This window comes from Siphateles boraxobius, unplaced genomic scaffold, assembly GCF_051911475.1.
Source record: "Siphateles boraxobius isolate OS27281-9 unplaced genomic scaffold, OSU_SipBor_1 35, whole genome shotgun sequence".
In the NCBI taxonomy this organism is placed as follows: Eukaryota; Metazoa; Chordata; class Actinopteri; order Cypriniformes; family Leuciscidae; genus Siphateles; species Siphateles boraxobius.
In genome coordinates this window covers 6014709-6037251 of record NW_027508975.1, presented here as the reverse complement: position 1 = coordinate 6037251, position 22543 = coordinate 6014709, and the positions used below count along the sequence as shown (strand labels likewise).

At 41.6% G+C, this 22543-nt stretch overlaps 1 protein-coding gene across 1 annotated transcript in view; it reads left to right on the top strand.

Annotated features, from left to right (window-relative positions):
* The window catches only part of dlgap3 (discs, large (Drosophila) homolog-associated protein 3), a 212969-nt gene that overhangs the window by 109039 nt on the left and 81387 nt on the right, over positions 1 to 22543 (top strand). Inside the window, exon 2 of the mRNA XM_077196070.1 lies at positions 4602 to 4717. The gene's annotated coding sequence lies outside the window, so the exon portion shown is untranslated. The remainder of the gene's footprint in view (positions 1 to 4601; positions 4718 to 22543) is intronic.

Genomic DNA, 22543 nt, shown 5'->3' with positions numbered 1-22543 from the left:
AATAACGGACGTTGCAATACTATGGATGCTCATGGGTTTACAAAATACATCGGAGTCCAACGCGTTTGTGCAGCTCGCCGTAACTTACATAGACGGATATTTATAATCGAGCTGCTATTAGCTCGACTAGCTGCTATTTAAAAATGGCGGTCACAAGTTTCTATTCGTCTTGTTGGTCACGGTAACCCCGCCCCCAGCCCCTGACGCAAGTGGTTCTTACTTGGCTCTGTTCTAGACCAGCAATTATTTGGTGCTACTTAAGAACCACTTTTCCTGGTTCGGAGCTGGTGCTTTGCGTGTGGAAAACCAAAGAACCGAATTGAAACTAGGCTCTGGCTCCGAACCAGCACCAGCTCTGGCTTGGTGGAAAAGGGGTATATGAGGGCAATTTATATCCCAGGGCATTTAATTCAGGGAGCGGATATCCTGTCGAGGCAGGGGCTGAGGCCCAGGGAATGGAGACTTCACCCCGAGGTGGTGAAGCTCCTTTGGGAGAATCTCGGTCAGGCTCAGGTCGACCTTTTCGCATTGTCAGATTCAACACACTGTCCCATGTGGTTCTCCCTCACGCACCCAGCTCCCTTTGGGCTGGATGCGATGGTGCAGGTGTGCCCGAAGCTACACCTTTATGCTTTCCGCCGATATCTTTGCTCCCGGGAGTTCTGGAGAGGGTTCGCCGGGAAGGGGCCCGTATATTGTTAGTAGCCCCTTACTGGCCGGCCCGAGTTTGGTTCTCGGACCTAGTGTCCCTTCTAGACGGCTCTCCGATGGAGATTCCGATCAGGAGGGACCTTCTGTCCGAAGCAGGGGGCACGATTTTTCACCCTCGCCCGGAGCTGTGGAAACTGTGGGCCTGGCCCCTGAGGGGGCTCAGCTCATAGAATCAGGTCTCTCAACTGAGGTCGTGGAGACCATACTCCAGTCTAGAGCTCCCTCCACCAGAAAACTCTATGCTTTTAAATGGAAACTGTTCTCTGCCTGGATGCAGAGAACGCCTTACGAATCCAGTATTTGATTTTTTTGCAAGAATGTTTTTCTGCTGGATTATCTCCTTCCACCTTGAAGGTGCATGTGGCGGCTATATCTGCTTACCACACTCCTTTGAGTGGTGCTTCATTGGGGAGAGATCCTCCTATTACTCGTTTTCTCCGTGGTACCCTGAGGCTGAGGCCTGCATTGCGCAATAGAGCACCAGCCTGGGATCTGGCCGTTGTACTGAAAGGCTTGGCTTTGGCTCCCTTCGAGCCCATTGAAGAGGTTTCAGAGAAGTTCCTTACTCTAAAAACTTTATTTCTCATTGCTATTTCTTCGATCAAGAGGATTGGTGACGAGACATTATACTGTATGAATTACATCCTTGTGACTTGCGTCCAGCCAGCTGTGTTCCCATTTTTATCGACAGAAACTAAATGAAAGTTATTTGTTCTAGTCCCACCATGTACTATATATAGTGTATTCTCATAATACTGAATATTGTACATGAACATGGTTCATTGGGTTGTGCAATAGAGTCAGCACTTCACCCATTTTCCCACTGCTCAGCCTTCTGGGAAATCCCTATAGGTTAGCTGACCCCTAATTAAAAATCCTGCAGCTACTCATTAGTTCCTCGCTGCTCTGTGAAACGAAAGCGAGTCGAAACAGAGCAGAGCTATTGATCACATTAGCATACACAGCCGCTGCGGCAGGTGACCTGAACTGATCGCTTCTCCCTGGCAGCAGTGGTCCTAGAGCAGGTGTACGACCCACCTTGAGCTCCATGAATACTACATTATTATGGACACCTGTGTCATTTCTGCATTGGCTGTGGGTAAATGATGAAAGGACAGTGGTAATACTCAGAAGTCAGTAGGCTTTTGGTGTCTGACGGAGACTATTTGGCCTCCCTGTTCTGTCAGTTCTTTCTCTCTTATGTAAGAGGAGCACTAAATCATTGTCATTCCTAACGCAGAACAGTAAATGTATTATTTTTATGATTTTGTTTGCTTTATTATATTACATTTCCACTGAAAAACAAGACTAAACTACAGATACAAAACACTTTTGTTGTGATATTTCCCTCTGTAATCATAACTTACATGATTAAAAATACACATCTCAATGACATACAGAACTAGGTTGCTTACCAATTTCAATGTCTTTATGAAACTGAGACTAGGTAAATGGTCCTGTGCTATTTATTGTTTCTAATTACCGAAAAGGATCCGCTGATCGGCTAAATAGAATTAGGGAAGTACCAGTAACTGTATTTAAAGCTGAGGCTGTAAAAGATTAGAAATCATCAGTAGATGTGCGCGGTCTGTGAACCGTGGAATTAGGAAGTGGCAGAGGAATGAGAAAGGGAGCAGTTTGTCCTTTATCAAAGTTTGCAAGTTAAGGGCACTGTATTGAGAAAAGTGAAAAATTAACTGGCTAAATTTTAGGGGTCAGAAACAAGAAGGGCAGAAGAGAAGTAATTAGACTTAGACTTAGACTTAGACTTAGACTTCTCTTTATTAATCCTTTGGGATGACTTCCGCAAGGAAATTGAAAATTCCAGCAGCAGTTCTAGCAAGGAGGAAGGAGAATAGTAGATAAAAAAAGACAGTACAATAATAATAATAATAAGAATAATAATAAGAAGAAAAATAATAATAGTAATAATAACATTAGTCAGAATATCAACAAAAAAGACCATAAATAAATTATTTTAAAAAGCATGAATTGTATGTGATATTAATTGTATTTAATTGTATTCCCTTTCTCACTCTCACATTCATGCTATGTGCCCTGTGCCAAATTTGGTGAAACAAATAATCAGGAAAAACGAGAAGAATAAGACGTTATTACAACGTTATTGATGCAAAATACTGGCTCTTACGAACACTGAAGGGGACACAAGTATTTCCTCAATTGGCTGCAAAGCCCTGTGCACAGACACACACTGAGATCTCAACGCAGAGCCAGCCTCTACACAAGCACGCGCACGCACACAAGCACATAAATACTTAATTGTTTTCCTGGAGTCTTGAGTTTGTAATCATATTTAGAGTGAACTTGGTGGCAGCAAAAATGTCTGTGGTGACCCATATTCTCTGATTGCTGTTGCCTTTTTGGAACAATGGAGAAGTTGTGTTCTAATTATTCTGGCTCCAGCTGCATTCACAAATCAATGAGTGGAGTTTAGAATCTTACTGTTAAAAGTTTTACTTCACTTCTCGCTTTTTGCACTTGTCTGTGATATTAGGGTCAAATCTTCCCATTTTCCCCATTTCCTATTAAAAAGGAACAAATTTGTGATTAGGGTACAATGGACCTAAAGTCCCCCTGTAGTCAATAATGGCGCTTTTCCACTGCATGGAATGGCTCGGTGCGGCTCAGTACGGTTTGGCTCGGCGCGGCACGGTTCGGCTCGCTTCGCTTCGCTTTTCCACTGCGTGGTACGACTCGGCTCGGCGCGGCACGGCTCGGTTCGCTTTAGCTCGGTTGCTTTTCCACTGCAGTTAGTACAGCTTCAAAGTGGGTGGGATTATGACTGATCGTTATAGTTTATACGCTCCTCGGCAACCAACAAGAGGAACGTCTGCGCTTCTCGTCCACTGACCACGATTCAGCCATTTCTATTTTGGAAGTTTTTTTTCTTCAAGCAAGTCAAGCAAGTAGTTTTAAAACAGGTGCTACAGCGGTTGCTGTTACTGGCTATTTAAATCTAGCGGGTTTGATGTTTCGCAAATACAATGACGCTGGTAGTGACGATTCCGTCTGTCTGACCAATCAGTGATCTACAGTGCTTCCACGTCACATTTTAGTATCGGTACGGTACGCTTGGAACCTCAACAGAGGTGGTACCATTTAAAGCGAGCTGAAGCAAGCCGTACCGTACCGTACCATGCAGTGGAAAAGCGCCACAAGTGAGCCTAACCGAGCCGAGCCGTACCGTACCATGCAGTGGAAAAGTGTACCAGAAATGCCCTGCTGAATATAGTAGGGTTGGCTACATTTTTTTCTCTTCTCATCATCTTTTTTCTTCTGTCATCATCTGTTCATCTCTTCTACTGATACAATGTGAACCATCTATTGTATAGTTCTCATATTGCTGAGCCTTTTTTTTTTTTATGTGGCTCGAAACCACATTGATTCGTATTTTATTAAACCAATCACAACGATGAGTGTAAACCTCAAAATGTGGTTTCAATGCAAACAGTGTAATGAGGGTCAACAGTGAGCATGAGGTTCTCTCTTGACCGTCTTGCGTGGTCTCAGCTTTAACCCATCACACATTCCCCAAACCGATATCTGGAAGATATACATAGCCAATTAAACCTTGATGCCAGCTTCTTTTCGCTCTTGCTGTCTCTATCTTTTCCAGGCTGATTATCTTGCATGTGGGAGAAAGGTTTTGTTCTTTGAAATTAGACACATTACATCCTTGCCATATTATATAGCCATGTTAGCCTGGAAATGCTTTCAGTGAACAGTGTTTTCCCCTGACAGTGCATGAGTGAAATAAGAGTATGGGGTAAAAAAAAAAAATAATACAAAAAAGCATGGATGTTTAGTCATTTCATCTGCTTGTTTCTATCTCTCACACACTCCCCGTTTCTCTCTGTTTCTCTCTTCAGATTGCTGAGTGGAATCTGTAAGGGTTTGCAAACAACAGAAGTGTGTAGTGTGTGTCCATTGAAGAGACCGTTTCCCCTCTGCTGATAATGAAGCACCGTTTCCAGATGAGGAGGCAGTGAGTATTTTATCTCTGACTGAAGCCACATGTGCATGGAGAGCCATTAATTCCCTTGGTTCACCGTGTGTCTTTGAAAGCTGTCCCTCTGCGCCTCCGTGCAAATCCGCTCTCAATTTCAGTCTTCTATCAAGTGCCTGGCCAAGATTACACAAATGTCATTTTAATGCCCCCTAAAAACCTCACCTCAAAGGGTCTCGTGCTCTTTGAAACTGTTCTTTTCATTCCCACATGTTTGATGTGCACATTTTTAAAAAGCTGCTAGACACAATGTAAGGGGCCACATATTTATGGCTTGGTGAGGGCACTTTTTGTTTTTTTTTCCTTTTGAAACAGGAAGAGATTGTGCCTTTTTTTAATAGCCAGTAGGTACAAATCACATCTGTAAACTATAACTTGCTCCATTCTAGTTGGTTGCTGGTCGTATTAGGGGACGGGACATTCTCATTATGGTATAAATCTGATTGGACAAAAACTTCTGTAGTGACGGATGAGTCATCAATATTTTAGATTTGTTTCATTGGAAGACTGTAAAGCTTAAATTAGTATATCGGCCAATGGTTAATTTTTGTTACTAATTTGTTAATTAGTAGTTTGTTTGTAATAAATGTTTGCATCACATAACGAGCTCCAGAGAATGTATTACCTTCTGACATAAAACTTGCTCAGATTTCTTGGTTAAGAGTCCCGTGTAGTCACTATAATAGAGCTCAAAAACTTGTAGAAGCAAGTTATAATAGTATGGTTGCTTCAGCCAATGCGTTTGCTTTTGTTGGTTTTTCAAATGTTTTGTTCAAGTAATCAATATTTTAGTGCCATTTAATGACATTTAATTACAGCAATATGTATAACAACCAACGTAATAAAAAATTTGCCAGATTCACTTTTATCTGATTCATCTGTTTAAAAACTGAATACCACACTTGTTTCATTTTAAAAGTGTCATGAAATGTGCAATAAACAATGTAATATCATTTTGCAGAAATGTTGCCACAGGAATGTGTTTCCAATAAACCTAGGTTAAGCTTACTTACAGTGTATATATATATATATATATATATATATATATATATATATATATATATATATATATATATATATATATATATAAATATATATATATATATATATATATATATATATATATATATATATATATATATATATATATATATATATATGTATATATATATATATACTGGAGGTGGATGCTACATAGAGCAAGATACTAGAACAACATTGTGGGGTGTCGTTTTGTGGTTGTCCATCAGGGAACATTCATCTTGACAAAGGATGTGCATTATTCAACCCTGACCTATCAGTTATTCATGATCCTGACGTAATGCCACAAGAGACCGCTGCTGATGTTTGCTGAGAGGGGTCTTCAACTAAAGCTCATACCGAGTGATTTCAGTCCTGTGGTGCTTGAAGACGTGTGATAAAAGTGTTCTTTAAATATGGCTATCCTGGCTCAAAACCACAGTCGTATAGATAACAGCTGAGGATTCGGATCCAGTGAGTTTGTAAATTGGCATTACGTGAGTAGCCAATGTTAGAATCAATTTGCCATGCCACAAGGGTTTGTACAGTACGTTCCTTTCTCTCTGAATTTACAATTTCATTTAGGGCAAATAAACAATAAAATGATATGAGGAGATTAATATTTTGATCATTTTGTGAATATGTTCCAGTATTGCTTTCATGTTACATCTCAAAGAAAAGTACAATTACAAATAGACACCATATGAAAACTGCCTTTTGTACACAGGCTTATTTCAATGAAGCTTTTAAAGCTGAAATGTTTTAGTTAGATTTGTAACCTTTAGAATTCATAGCCTTCAGACCCAGTGCCTCATGCACAAAACTGCATACATTTCATCCTAAAAGATTGTGCATACGTACAAAAGTTTTCAAGACTATAGATACTTTAATGCTTAAAAGCACTAAAAACTAGGAAAATGATGATGATACTGGATGATCATGGCCAGTGCTGATTAGACAGATATTACACTGCATAAATTATTTTCTTAATCTATATCTTTGTTTTTCAGTATTGCGTTTTGAGGGGAAAAAACATGTAAGCAAAATTGCATCAGATATTTAGACTGATTTTAGACAATGAATCTAGTGTAAGTGTATTATTCACCTAGTTGAAATTGTTTTTACTTGTTTCAAGCATAAATCTAACAATTTTGCTTTATTATGTTTTTTACTTTAAAATAATGAGTAGTTCCTATTCAGTGACTAGTTGAGTAATTAGAAATGCATTTTATGACCATGTTCAGAGTAAAAAATACAATTAGTGACCTCTCAGACATGTTAATGTTGTGATAAGTAATTGAGTGTTAATTATTTATAATTTGTCATATTTAGTTCTTAGTGGATCTCATCTCATTCAGTAATTATTGATTGCCTAAGGACTATCTCAGTCCTAAATTTGCTATTACTTATGACTTTGTGCATAGTTACCTATTAATGATGAACTATCATTCTAAATTGTTACCAAAATATGTATATTGTCTGCTATCAGCCTGTTGAACATAATATAATTTCGAGAGCAAAACTCAGGTAATCTGATCTTGGTTGAGTACTTGATACTTGGTATATCAGAGCAAAGTTTGAGACATAATTGAGATCCAGTATCCCATATGATCTTGATCACATTTAGCCTCATTCTAACTATGAGAAATAATTGAGATATTAAAACTCATCTGTGATTTTTTTCTATCCTGTGGTTTCTGAAAGTGATGCTTTGGTGCAAAAGTTCAAGCCTGAATTTTTAAAAAAGGTATTTAACTGACAAGTGTCAGACACTCAACCTACATTATTCAGATTGCTAATGTGCTTTTTGGCAGAAGATTGTTTTATTTATATAACTTTTTTATATGAAATATGATAACCATAATTTTTTTCAAAATTCCAAAAACACACATACTGTCTACAGACAATTCACTGCAGTTTCCTGCTGAAATTACATTAAAACTCCAGCAACTTTTATTCCTTTTCACACAAATTATGATTACAGAGGCAGATAATCCATTAATAAAGACTTTTTTTTCTTACACAATACAATGTTATGACCTCAAAACACTTTAAACATAGTACATGATTTGTGAACTAATACATTTTGTCATTTGTATTACCTAGCTAGTTTCATATGTATTGATTTTCTGAAGTATTAAACATGCTCATCAGCTCACTTGGTACTTGGTAAGCACTCGGATATGAGGCTCATGAAACACGAGTCATGATGTAAGCAAGCTAAAATATCATGGTTGCTTCAGCAAATGTAGTTTATCTCGTGTGGTTTAAAAACTAATGGTTAGGTTTACAGTAGGGTTTAGTGTAGGAGGTGCTTTTTTATTTTCCGTGCTGTCATGGTATGCACAACAACTAATATAAAAAAAAGAATTACTAAACTAAAAAAACTGAACGCGTTTTTAACGCCACTCACTGGACATTTCCCTTTGAAAGGGTCGCAAAATGTGCAAGAAGCAACGTAAAATCATTTTGCGCAAATGTCACTACAGGCACGTTTTTCCAATGAGCCTGGGCTGACGATAACATTTGATCCGGCTATGAAGCTGTTTCCCCTGGCAGGAAGTTTGTCAAGTGCTTCTTTGTCTCAGATATTTTCCTCTACAAGAATAGCTCACCTTCTCGCACACACCCTCTCCAGTTTTTCCACAATCAAGTCTTTCTCCGTAAGGGCTCTTCATCAGTTTCAGCGCAGTTAATATGTTGTGTCTCCGTGGAAAGGCGTCTCATAGATGAGAGACTGTGTTGTTTTCGCCATTCTCTGGGTCAATCAGATGACAAACGAGTCGATGGATCAGGTTTGAGTGAAGTTTTTGCTGTCATTATTCTCTCTTTCACAACTATGAAAGTGGCAACTACAGTTCATGCCATCCTTCCATGTGTCCATGTATATTTCCTGTCCTCTATTGCTTTTTGTAATAAGCTACTTCCTATTCTTTGTCTTTGGTAGAGGATAGAAACTGACCTCTGCTTGACCTGCAATGAGTAAATGATTAGATGACACTATGGATTCATTACTGAGAGCACATTCTGTCACACCTCTGCTGTTTTCTCGATTGAACTGTATGTCATGGAGACCACTCTCAAGGGATGCAGATAGATCTTTCACCTAGAGTAGAGAACGGCATTGCCAATTTGTTGTAACACACATTTCTGAGCCTCACCTAGTTAGACTTTTGTCTTGAATATTAAATTCTGGTCCACACTGTTGAAGAACCAGCTTATGCCAGAATGAGTTTCTGTACTATCTGAGGCTGGTTTATGTCTTGATCTGAACCAGCTACCTTTGTGTTGCCACTCCAGTTCCTTAACCACAAAGTGTTTTTCTTCTCCTTCTCATGAGCTCATGAAAATCAATTGAAACACTTTGCAGCTGGCTTTTCGAAAGAGATGCATCTATGGAGGCCAGACTGCATTTCATAATGGTCATTTAACACCAGCACTCTGTTTAACAACAGCTTTATGAGGTGTTTTTGACAGATATTTTATTGCTTCTTTAAGAATATCAGGTTTCAATATATTTTTTTTCCAAAGTTCCCTTTCAAGGGAACTTCGAGCTGCGTCAAACGCTGCGGGAACGCCCCTGCGTTGTGCGTCATGAAGCACGTATGGAATCAGCCCAATGGAGAGATGAAACGTCATAGGCGGGTGACGTCATCGACCAGGAAACTATAAAGCACCCCAAAAACACAAGCGCATTAGCTTCTGTGCTTTCAGTCGCGCTACATGTGAATCTGTCCCTGTGTGATATTGTCTGTCTTACATACCCTGCACCACACAAACAATTTATCCCTATATATATATATATTGAGAGATTATGGCGGACGAACAGCAGTTTAGAAAGTGTGTTCCTCCCTGCTCGCGTTATTTAACGAGCGGGGATACACATGATCTTTGTGTTGTTTGTTTGGGAGTTCAGCATGCCCAGTTTGCTCTCGAGGGAGCAGACTGTGAGCATTGCGAGCGTTTGCCGTTAAGGACGCTCCGCTCCCGCCGGTCGCTCTTTGAGGAGAGCGGTTCGGTGCGCGCTCCCCGCGGTTCGGGTCCCGCTTCTGCCGAGGCAGAGCGGCGGCGCTTATCGTGGGGATCGCAGATGGATCTCACAGCGGGGTTTGAGACGGGCTCTGCCTTATCTCTCCCTTCACCTGTGAGATCCAGTGCCTCAGTCCCGGGTTCGGAAGCACGCGCTGCGGTTTCTTCCGCTCGGGCTGAGGCACCAATGCTGCAGCTATCCAGTTCTGAGGAACTTGATGTTGTTAGTGTTGAGGGAGATGTGGAGGATTCGCCACCCCACACTCCTGAGAGTGATGAGCTTATGGAGGTGTTAACAAGAGCTGTTGAAAAACTTAATATTGAATGGCCAGTGACTAGACAGGAGTCTGTTTCTAAATCAAAGTTGGATGAGAGATTTTTGCCGTCACGTGTGCAGCCTCCACGCCGGTGCCTGCCGTTTTTCCATGATCTCCACACCGAGGTGTCGAAATCATGGAGAAAACCGGTGTCATATAGAGTGTTTAGTCCCCAGACTTCAACATACGCTAATATTATGGGAGCCAAGGCTCATGGTTATGGTGCTTTGCCTCGTGTGGAAGAGACGCTTGCGAGCCATCTCTCCCCCGAAGCAGCATCATCTTTTAAGGCACCGGCATTACCCACCAAGCCTTTAAGAAACACTTCGGCTTTAGTGGGTAAAGCATATTCGGCAGCAGGTCAGGCTGCGTCATGTCTGCATACTATGTCAATCTTGCAGGCATACCAGGCTGATCTGCTAAGGGACATGAGTGAGAGTGAGGAGGTCAGTACTGACGTAGTTCGTGAACTGCGTCAGGCTGCTGATTTATCCCTGCGTGCCACCAGAGAATCGGCCAAATTAATGGGTCGTTCTATGGCAGCTCTGGTGGCCGCAGAAAGACATTTGTGGTTAAATCAGACTAATATTAAAGAGAGAGAAAAAGCTTTTCTTTTAGATGCTCCTCTTTCTCCCATGGGGTTGTTTGGTGATGCTGTGAATTCAGTTATCGATAAATTCCAAGAAGAAAAGAAACAAACTGCAGCTTTTAAAAAGTTTCTTCCCCTTAAAGTTCATGTCCCTGGGGCTGCTGGGCGGGAGCAGCCCCGGCCGTCTTCGAGCTCATCACATAGAGCGCAGCAGAGGCAGAGTGTCGCGTCTCGTGCTCCCCCTGCTGGACAGTGGGCTCAGCCGCGACACTCTCAGCCGAAGCCTTCTCCCAGTAGAACTGATCTGAGGACAGTTATATTGGCTAAGAAGGCTTCGGCTAAGAAGAAGTCCTGACGCCAAGCCGTTCAGGATGCTGAGGGTGGTCCCCACCGAGGCGGAAAGGTGTTCACCTCTTTTTACGGTGCCCATTCCTCCTCGGTGCCCTCAGGGGCTCGTTCTGCCAACCCCGCCTTTATGCCGGGGCACAGACGATCCCAGCGAGCGCTTTCCCGAGGGACGCTCGCTCCCTCTGAGGAGGGTCTCAGAGCGGTCAGACCAGTTGTTCCCTGCCGGTGCGCCGTTACAGGGCGCTGCGTCTGCTGCTCAAGTTACACCAGAGGCCAGTCTCGAGAGGCTGGTACCCTTAGTAGAATTTCTGGCAGAGTGGAAAAGCCTTCCAAAAATATCTCATTGGGTCCTGCAGACAGTAGAAAAGGGTTATGCTATCCAGTTCAGGTGTCGTCCACCAAAATTCAGAGGGGTTCTGCACACAGTGGTGGGCCCCGAGCAGGCTCTGGTATTGGAACAAGAGGTGAAAACGCTCCTTCAAAAAGAGGCTATAGAACGGGTTCCTCCTCCCAGTTTGGAGTCAGGTTATTACAGCCGATATTTCATCGTTCCAAAGAAGGATGGGGGGTTGCGTCCAATTTTAGACCTGCGCATATTGAATCGCTCGGTAGGGAAGCTAAAATTCAAGATGCTCACTATCAAGCAGATCGTGTCTCAAATCAGGTCCGAGGACTGGTTTGTCACGATAGATCTGAAGGACGCATACTTCCATGTGTCCATCCTTCCACAACACAGGAAGTTCCTGAGGTTCGCCTTCGGGGGCGAGGCGTACCAGTACAGGGTTCTTCCGTTTGGCCTAGCTTTATCTCCCCGCACTTTCACGAAATGCATGGATGCAGCACTAGTGCCTCTGAGGCTTCAGGGCATTCGTATTCTCAATTACATCGACGATTGGTTGATTTTAGCCCAGACCGAGCAGATGGCGGTTCGGCATCGAGATGTCGTCCTAGCTCATATCAGAAAGTTGGGGTTGAGGCTGAACGCAAAGAAAAGTGTATTATCTCCTTCCCAGAAGACCACTTTTCTGGGTGTCGTTTGGGATTCGGTATCGATGCGGGCGCGACTCTCTCCGACCCGCATCGCTTCGATTCTCTCAGCTGTGAAACAAGTGAAGCTAGGCCAGCTACTCACTGTCAAGCAGTTTCAGAGACTGTTGGGTCTGATGGCAGCAGCGTCCAACGTTATACCTTGCGGCCTGTTGTACATGAGACCGCTACAGTGGTGGCTCAGGACCAAGGGATTCTCCCCGAGGGGAAATCCGCTCCGCACGTTCAAAGTCACGCGGCGCTGCCTTCGTGCTCTGGTCATGTGGAGAGAAACTTGGTTCCTATCCAAAGGTCCTGTGCTGGGGGCTCTTTGTCGTCGCATAACGCTAACGACGGATGCTTCCCTCACAGGGTGGGGGGCGGTCATGAGTGGTCGCCCAGCCCAAGGTCTGTGGCAGGATCATCATCTTTCGTGGCACATAAATTGTCTAGAGATGTTGGCTGTGTTTCAGGCTCTGAAACACTTCCTAACAGACCTGAGAGGCCATCATGTGTTAGTTCAATCAGACAACACGTCGGTGGTCTCTTATATAAATCATCAGGGGGGCCTGCGGTCTCGCCGGCTTTACAAGTTGGCCCGTCAGATCCTCCTGTGGTCCCAAGGGAAGCTACTATCTCTGAGAGCAATGTATCTCCCTGGGTATTTGAATGTGGTAGCAGACTCCCTGTCGAGGCAGGGGCCGAGGCCAGGGGAATGGAGACTCCACCCCGAGGTGGTGGAGCTCCTTTGGTTGAGTTTCGGTCGCGCCGAGGTGGACCTATTCGCTTCCAAGGAGACCACTCATTGTCATCGGTGGTTCTCCATCACTCTTCCAGCCCCCCTGGGGTTGGATGCTATGGTGCAGCCGTGGCCGAGGTCACGTCTGTACGCCTTTCCCCCGATTGCTCTGTTACCAGGAGTTCTGGAGAGGGTCCGCCGGGACGGGGTCAGTCTACTACTAGTAGCCCCGTTCTGGCCGGCCCGAGTATGGTTTGCGGACCTGATTTCTCTCCTGGACGGTTCTCCTTTGGAGCTCCCGGTCAGGAGGGATCTACTCTCCCAGGCGGGGGGCACGATACTTCACCCCCGCCCAGAATTGTGGAAACTGTGGGCTTGGCCTCTGAGGGGGCCCAGCTCATAGACTCCGGTCTCTCAACCGAGGTTGTTGAGACCATTCTTAACTCCAGAGCTCCATCCACGAGGAAGCTTTATGCCTTGAAGTGGAAACTTTTCACTTCTTGGTGTGGAGAACACCTGCAGGACCCAGTTAACTGCCCAGTGGGTGCAGTGCTGGAATTCCTGCAGGAGCGCTTCTCCACAGGGTTATCCCCCTCCACACTAAAGGTGTATGTGGCGGCACTAGCTGCTTACCACGTCCCTTTCAGTGGAGTTTCTCTTGGGAGACACCCGCTTATAACTCGTTTCCTCCGTGGCACTTTGAGGCTGAGGCCAGCAGTTCGTACGAGGGTGCCGACTTGGGATCTGGCCATTGTATTAGAAGGTCTTTCCCTAGCTCCTTTTGAACCTATCGAAGAAGTTCCCGAGAAGTTTCTCACTTTTAAGACTATCTTTTTGCTTGCTATCTCTTCACTAAAAAGAATCGGAGATTTGCAGGCTCTGTCGGTTTCACCCTCGTGCCTGGAATTTGCACCTGGCATGGTTAAAGCTTTTCTGCATCCTAGACCAGGTTACGTTCCTAAGGTTCCTACTAATATTGTTAGACCTACGGTTCTGCAGGCTTTCTGTCCTCCTCCATTTATGTCATCGGACCAGGAGAAACTTAATTCACTCTGCCCTGTTAGGGCATTAGACGCTTATGTCCACAGAGCTGCCCTGTGGAGGAAATCAGAACAACTTTTTGTATGTTTCGGGCCACCCAGGAAAGGGTGTCCGGCGTCTAAACAGAGAATGAGCAAGTGGGTGGTTGAGGCTATCTCACTTGCTTATGAGTCGGCTGGCCAGCCTTCACCTTTGGTTGTCCGAGCTCACTCTACCAGGAGTATGGCTGCTTCTAAAGCTCTTTTGTCGGGGGTTTCCCTGAGTGATGTTTGTGATGCGGCTGGATGGTCTTCACCGCATACTTTTATTAAGTTCTATGACCTAGACTTAAGCTCTACCCCTGGGGCACAGGTGCTCTCGTCCTCTGTGCGCTAGTCTCACATGACGGTCATTTGGTCCTATGGCGACGTGGGTATTCGCGTTCCCGCAGCGTTTGACGCAGCTCGAAGTTCCCTTGAAAGGGAACGTCTCGGTTACGTATGTAACCCTAGTTCCCTGATAGGGAACGAGACGCTGCGTCGCTCCGCCATACTCCCGGCACTCCCGTTAGCGCTTCCTTCAAGCCTATCAGAAGCTAATGCGCTTGTGTTTTTGGGGTGCTTTATAGTTTCCTGGTCGATGACGTCACCCGCCTATGACGTTTCATCTCTCCATTGGGCTGATTCCATACGTGCTTCATGACGCACAACGCAGGGGCGTTCCCGCAGCGTTTGACGCAGCGTCTCGTTCCCTATCAGGGAACTAGGGTTACATACGTAACCGAGACGTTTACCTCCAAATACAAACAAACTGGCACCATGTTAACTGTTCAAATTAGTAAACAATTAAGGCCATTTTGTTTTTAGACATTGGCTATTCTAATATTAGGATAATAAGAAATAATTATACACTCATTTATCACTCAATTATACACTTATTGCTGTAGTGGTCTGATTTCTAAATGTCTCTATATGGTACACAAAGGAAATTAATCCAGCAACCAGGCCTCCTCAGGTTGTAATCTGAAAGCGAGTTGCTGTTACTTTGAAATGTTGTTATAAATTCAAAGCATTACACTGTGTAGCTGTTTGATGTTGACATGTTTAAACCAAGAGCAATAAGCATATGAGTCTCCGAATATATGAGGAACAGCTTGGAAAATTGCTGATCCCCCCACACACACACACACACACAAACACACACACACACACACACACACACACACACACACACACACACACACACACACACACACACACACACACACACACACACACACACACACACACACACACACACACACACACACACACCTATGTAACTACCAAACAGTTGTTCACTCACTCTCACTCCTTCTGTTCTGAATCCAGCTTATTTGCCATTTCATACTTGCTAAAGTTTCAAACATCCAAGTCTGTGTAAGATCAACTACACAAATTATTAAAACGTTATCAGCCAGACAGCAATTATATGAACCCGCTTACACATACTTATGTAAACACTTTTTGTTGGCTGAATTGTGTTAGTTTTGCAATTTCAGTAGTGCTTGCTGGGAAAAATAAAGCTGTTAATACATGAAAGAGTTTGGACAAGAAGTATTAAACTTGTCAAAAAATGGTCTGTGAATAAATTTTTTCTGCCCATTTTCTAAGCTCATCGTAATCATGGTGCCATTGTGCTTATGAAAGAAAGCCAGTATATTTCATACATTATGTGTACTTGAACCTTTTCAGAAATGTTCCACTTTGTTGCACTGCAGGTATCAATTTATTTGTATGTTACACTATAATACAGCATTGAATGTGTGTGTGCTCACTCAGAAGTTAATGTTAAATTGGTGTACTCCAATTGTTATGGCTATACAGTGGTATTTGTAACCTTAATTATCATAGTGCAGTGTCTTATTATTATTTTTTGTGGTTATTCGCTGCTGGCACCTCAGAGAATTATACCAACCAAGTATATTATGAATAAAAGCATGTGTTGTGAAGTACTACAGTATTAACTTCAGAAACATTGTGGTTCAGTCTTTCTACTGCTCCAGGAGACTTTGGTTGGTGATCGTTGAAGGTGATATTCAAGTTGATTTCAAACAGCTTCTGGATGATACGCAACTCAGATGTGAAATGTGTTTTTAAAATGTTTTAGTCTCTCACCAAGGCATTCATTTGATCAAAAAGTACAGTGAAAACTATGGAAGCTAATTTCCACCTTGATCCATTCCGAAGTTATTAATACATTTGTAAGGGGAGTGCATTTTGACGCTCTAGAGATAAAAAATAAAAAAGGTAATTGAAACTTTTTATCTCACAATCTTGACTTTTATTCTTGCATATTGCGAGTTTCATCTCACAATTCTGACTTTTTTTCTCAGAGTTGCCTGAAATAAACTCACAATTCTGACTTTTTTTCTCAGAATTGCCAGAAATAAACTCACAATTCTGACTTTTTCTCTCAGAATTGCACGATATAAACTCGTTGTTGACTCGTTCAGTAGGCAGAGAGTAGATGGTCTTTTATGGCTGTTCAAACACATTCGACCACATAAGCGTTTACACTATGATAGCAATCTGGTTGAATGCTTTTACGACTACCTCTTGAAGTGGTTGAAAGTGGACAAGCTCAAAATGTTTTAGACCCCTTTTTACACCTGTTGTTTAGCATCGTCCACTTGTGATCCAATCAACCAAAACACATCTAAATACCAGGTGTAAACAGGGCCTTAGTTCAGGTGTTTGAGCCTGTACTAATGAGCTGATGATATAAATCATGTGTGTTAATTCTGATCTTTAGACAACTCTGAACTTTTAATGTTTATTTTAATAAACAGAATCCAATCACGCATAATTCAATGTTTCACCTCACCTTTATGTGGATCATGATGCGTCATCCAAAGAAAGCATCAGGCTGATGAGTCCATGATGTAGGAGAACCACTCATAAGGCTAATAAGAGAAGTTACCTCTGTAATTGCTCTTCCTCTTAAGACTTTGACATCTGATGTTGAAATACATACAGGATGATGTATGGTGTATGAAGTATGATGGATTGCCGCAGATGTTCAGTATTTTGGTTAACAGAGTTCCTGGTGCTAAATCTTTCATGTGTTTTTGTTGCGTACTGAAAATTGGGGAAAAGTGGATGCATGTTCTCTTCCTTCCTCCTGCCTTAAAGGATCAAGCAGAGCAGAGTGTAGGGATAATCTTGAGAGAGTGTAGGGATGAGTGTAGGGATAGGCAGAGCAGAGTGTAGGGATAATCTTGAGATCCATAAATGGCAAATAGACATAACAGGTGAGCGAGCCAAGTGGATGCAAGGGACGGGAATACAAAACGCAGTTGACAACACAAAAGTCTTTACAAAGACGAAAGGTAGTCATAATTTACTTGGGATGCAGGTGTGTGGTAACTATGGTGACAGTGATAGAAGTCTACTGACTGACCCATGTCTTGGGCTTCAATGCATAACCATGAAGCAAAGGTCATGTGAGGTGTGACACATCACCTTGGTTACCAAGGTGAAAGAGAAAAGGTTGGATGGTTCCTAAGACAACTTACCTCAGGCCCGAAGACAAATGTCCTAAATATGTATCATGATGTATTATGGTTGAATTTACTATTCTATTTTCTGTCTAATAATATCTGAAAACAACCAGAATTAATGCAAGACACACTGGCCAGTGAGCGATAAATTTGGCTATTGTTGTTGATTTAAATAATAGTTGCACTGTTTTTAATTTTAGCAGAAAAATATTGGGAACTGTACTAAACTGAAGTGCTCGGCATTCAATCTTTGGCAAATACTGATAAGCCTCAAGTTCTGCATCATGCGATGACAACAGAAGATCACATTTTTAGCATTGCAAACACTAGTCACGTACCAAATAGATGTGCCATATAAATTACTGAAGCTGAAGCAGTTAATTAGCTAAAGAAGTTAATGATCTAAATAGTTTTCATTTAAATGAAGGTGTTATGCATTAATCGCATGCATTAAAAAGAGATGATGAACTAATGTTACTGGCTCACCTCAAGCTGCACAGGTCAGCAGGTAAGAGAGAGCGTAAGCAGCAAATTAGCTAATAATGTTCTTAATTTATTCCTTATATTATTTTGTGGTCATGCCATGATTAATACTTTAGATGTGCCAAATGAATTCTTAATTCATATAATAATAATACTAATAAATTGTTGTCGTTGTTATTGTCAAAATGATAATAATCAGAGAAAGGGACATTTATCATTAAAAACCTAACCTAAAAAATATTTTCACTATTTTGACACAAAAACAAAATTGAAAATAAATAATACTATGACTGGTTGTCACGATGCGCTCCACGACGCCTCCTCCTGGCCTCACCAGATCACTCTCTCCTGAGTTCTAGGACTTCACTTCCCATCACTCCCTTCACTAATCGCCTCCTTCCATCCCTGTCTCATCTCCATCATCTCAGCCACCTGTTCCCACTCAGCTCCCCTTTATCTGGACCTTGCTCCCCTTTGTTCTCTGTGAGGTCTTGTTACTGCCACGGCGTGCAACTCTGAGCAATCTTCTATATTTCTACGTATTCCTGGTTCCTTGATTCTCGCCTGTTTTCCCCATTACTCTGTGAACGTTTGCCGCCTACCTTCGACCCTTGCCTGGTAACCACTCTGAGTTTGGACTGCCCCAGTATATATTCTACCCTGTGCTTTCTCTGTTTTCTGCCTGTTTGTGTTCATCATTAAAGTTATTGCACATGGATTCGAACGCCTCTGACTCTTCGTCACACTGGTATAGAAGCAAGGCACATTTTCAGCTGTACTATATATATATATATATATATATATATATATATATATATATATATATATATATATATAATATGAATAAGAACTACAACCTTTGAAACATGATAAAATAAAAAAATATATTGTTTACTATAAATACATGAAGGGAGGTATTGGAAGAAAGTCACCTGTAGTAAGTCTACTACCAATACAATCAAGCTTTGGATTTTGAACATGTCTGTTTTTGAATGTTAAAACTGCAGTCCGTAGCTTTTTTTGGGTTAAAAATGATCTAAAATAAAAATTTGAGCAAGTACATATCCAGGCAGTGTTCAAAACTATCTGCTTGCCGTAGCTCGATTCAAAACTTTAAGCTTGTAATGATGTTTTTAATTCCAGTTGTACTGGTGGATTTCCGCGGGAAATTCGAGCATGTCTTTGCGTCATTACGTCACATCTGTATACATAAAGAAGGAGTCTCGGCTAGTAGGCTATATTGCGTGTGAGGAAGTTGGAGCTGGAGATATATAGCCTTTTCTCGCAGCACTTAATATAATTAAACTTATCAATTTGATGGCGGATCCAGAAAGGTACAAACGACAATCGCAGTGACAGCTGGAGATTCACCCGATGTAAAATGCAAAAGAATTTGGACTGAGAGTTTGGAAAAAGAGACTGCAACCGGCCCATGCAAAAACAAGGATAAATATCTGAAGGGCTTTAAATGTAGTCACGCAATGCTGATGTTGTTAACATTACAATTTGAGAACAAAGTATAATTTGCATGGTTTGACGTGACACGATAAGCGATCGTTATATTTAATCAGCGCGATTTACTGCAATGCTTTTTTCCCTTAGTTGGTCAGAACAAAAGTGGATCTTACTTGTTAAGATGACATTTTCCCGTGAAAATTATTATGTTGGTCATACTTCCAAAAATTATAATCTGTGATTGTGAATGCCAGTATCCACACCGGCGGCGACTGACAGCCGCACATTCTCCTCAAAACATTGGTTTAATCCGCGCTGTGCGGTGTTGAGACACAACCCACATAAAGTTGATAATTCCACGAATGACTGCAATTGCAGATTTCGAACAGAGATGGCGACAAAGAGGAAAAACTGCGGACTGCAACTTTAAAAGTAATTTTAATTAATACAAATTATACATTTTAGCAACTTGGAGGAATTGGCAGACATGCACTGGGGTAGTAGCGCGTCAAAGCATTCTAGAGTATAAACATGCAGCTATAATGCACGTAGGTGATTGTGAATTAATAAATGTCGATGCCTGAAGACTGCTGACTTTATAGAACAATGGCAAGGAAAACTAACTTTAGCACACTCCGAAAGCCGGGAGCATTTCCGTTGTGTTGCGGCTTTATTTCCATTGTGTTGTGGCTCATTTCTGTTGTGTTGTACATTTTCTGTTGTGTTTTGGCTCATTTATGTTGTGTTGTACATTTTGCATTGTGTTGTGGCTCATTTCCGTTGTGTTGTGGATTCATTTCGTTGTGTTGTGAACTTATGTTTGCTTTATAAATATCATTGTGTTGTGCACTACTGGGCCATACAAAATGGCTAAACACTAAGTTTTTAATTGTCTTAAAGGGATACTTCACCTAAAAATTTTAATTCTGTCATCATTTACTCACCCTCAAGTTGTTTAAAACCTGTATAAGTTTCTTTCTTCTGTTGAACACAAAATATTTTTTGAAGAATGTTTGTAACCAGACAGCTGAAGATAACCATTGACTTCCATCGTAGGAAAAACATATACAATGAAAGTCAATGGGAACCATCTTTTCCTCAGATATAACACTGTTTTATGTAAGTGGATAGCTAGATACTGGCATGATTATGTTCAAATATTAACGTGATTGGACATGATGCTTTTAAGAGGTAGTCGAAAACGCATGTGACAGCATTGGAACCTTAATCCTGATGCGTCCCACTAATGTGTGTAGTCATTATATTGGATAACTTTATTTTAAAATCTGATCACTAGTAGTCACAAAAGCTGCATTTGAGATGCATTTTACAATCAGGTGTAAACAATGTACTGTTTCAGGTAAACAACTTCTGGTTAGGCTTCATGGTCTAAAGTGATGCTCTCTTTTTTAATGTATTGTGTTACTCCTTTCATTCTGCGTCATTTTCCAAACAGCAAATTCTGTTTCTCTAATGCTTTTCTCATATTAAATTATATGTGAGGTGTTACAGGTTGAGCGTGTGAGCCACCACAGACTCATACCAGTGTCATAATGTGTGTGTTTTTGGGGAGTTGACATCCCGCAGGCAGAATAGACACTTACACTGATGGGCGGTTAAAGGAATGCATTAGTAAAACTCAGTAATACTTGTCTACACTGAAACCATTTGGGACAAAGTGTTTCTTTTTGTGTGTCTTTTGTGCATGCACATTCTAGCAAGAAATTGTTCTTCTCGACATCGGTCTCTCATTAGCCACACGCATTTTTCCTGGCTCCATGAAGGGGGTAGTGATTGATGTAGATAAGGTATCAGCTATCTGTTTCATACAGTGTAGTTGTTTGCTGTCTTAATGGGCTCATTTGTAACCTTATGAAGCAGACTGGAGGCATGAAGCTGAGATGCATGATAGACTGTAAATAAATCTTTCTAGGGAACAGTGGATCTCTCTGTCTGATGCTTCCTTGCTCATTCGTCCTCTTTACTTCTAAAATCTTTTCACACTGCACTTAGCCCTGAGTTAACATATTTTTAAACCCCAGTTTAAGGCCACTAAAATCACCATGAAATAAAAATGGACCATTTTTATTTTTATGGAATATTGCTGTAGTTATCATAAATTAATTATTCTTGCACATTATTTGTAGTATTTTTTTTTTATTATTATTATTATTATGCCCCCCTGTAATCATTAACTCTAATGTGCTGTTCGGTTTAAAAGCCTGTAGTCTGGGTCAAGGTCACAGGAAAGGTCACAGTGCCTTTGAGTTGTGTGCAATGAGGGTCCTTGGAATCAAAATGGTTGCAAGCCACTGGTTTAGAATGAAGAATAAGAATAATAAGTAGTTACATTTATATAGCGCCTTTCCGTAGCTCAAGGTCGCTTTACATTGTAATGACACAAGGTTAATTATGTGAAGTGTGAAAAGTCTATTTTTGTGCCTTTTTTTCTATTATTTGTTGGCGAACAAATGCAGAGAGAGGAGTAGAGACAGAGGGAGAAGGATGTCTTCAATGAAGATGGCTTTATTCAGGGTGAGTTGGGATGAGCTGATACAGGAGTATTGATTTTATTTCCTATCTTCCCTTCAGCTCGGCTTATCTGTGACAAGCGAAAGAGAAGCCTAGAAATTAGCCTTGCACATATTTTCTCCTTTTTTTCTAACTTTCATTGATTTTCCAAGGAGAATAACATCCTCTAATTCGAAGATAAGCATTGATGATTTTGCAGAATTTCCTTGTCGAAAATACCTGCATTTCTGGTCTAGAAATTAAAAACTAAAAGCCACACAACTCTTATTTAGATTTCATAGGTGTTTAATTGCCTGACCGATGCTTGTACTTTCTTTATCACTCTCTTTGTTTCTCAAATTATTTATATATCACTTGATACTGATGTGTGGGCTTGTCTAGTCATTGCTCCTCAACATCCATCTTCTCCTACATATACTGTAGTTCTTATTCTATGTGTGTGTGTATGTGAGCACATGAGACTTGTGAAAATCAAAGTTGTTAGGAGGCGCTTAGATGTGAGATGTTGTGAACTGCTGAGCTCTAATCAAAGTGATCCATCATGTTAGGGGTAAGTGAACAGAACAAAAGCACTCTGCAGTTTTTAGTCCGGGGGGAGAGTTTGGCTCACAGTTCTACATCTCGGGATATCAAACTTTGATGCCTGAATCTGCTATTCCAGCAAAAGCTGGTTTACAGATGTGCGCCTAAATGGTGTCATAACACT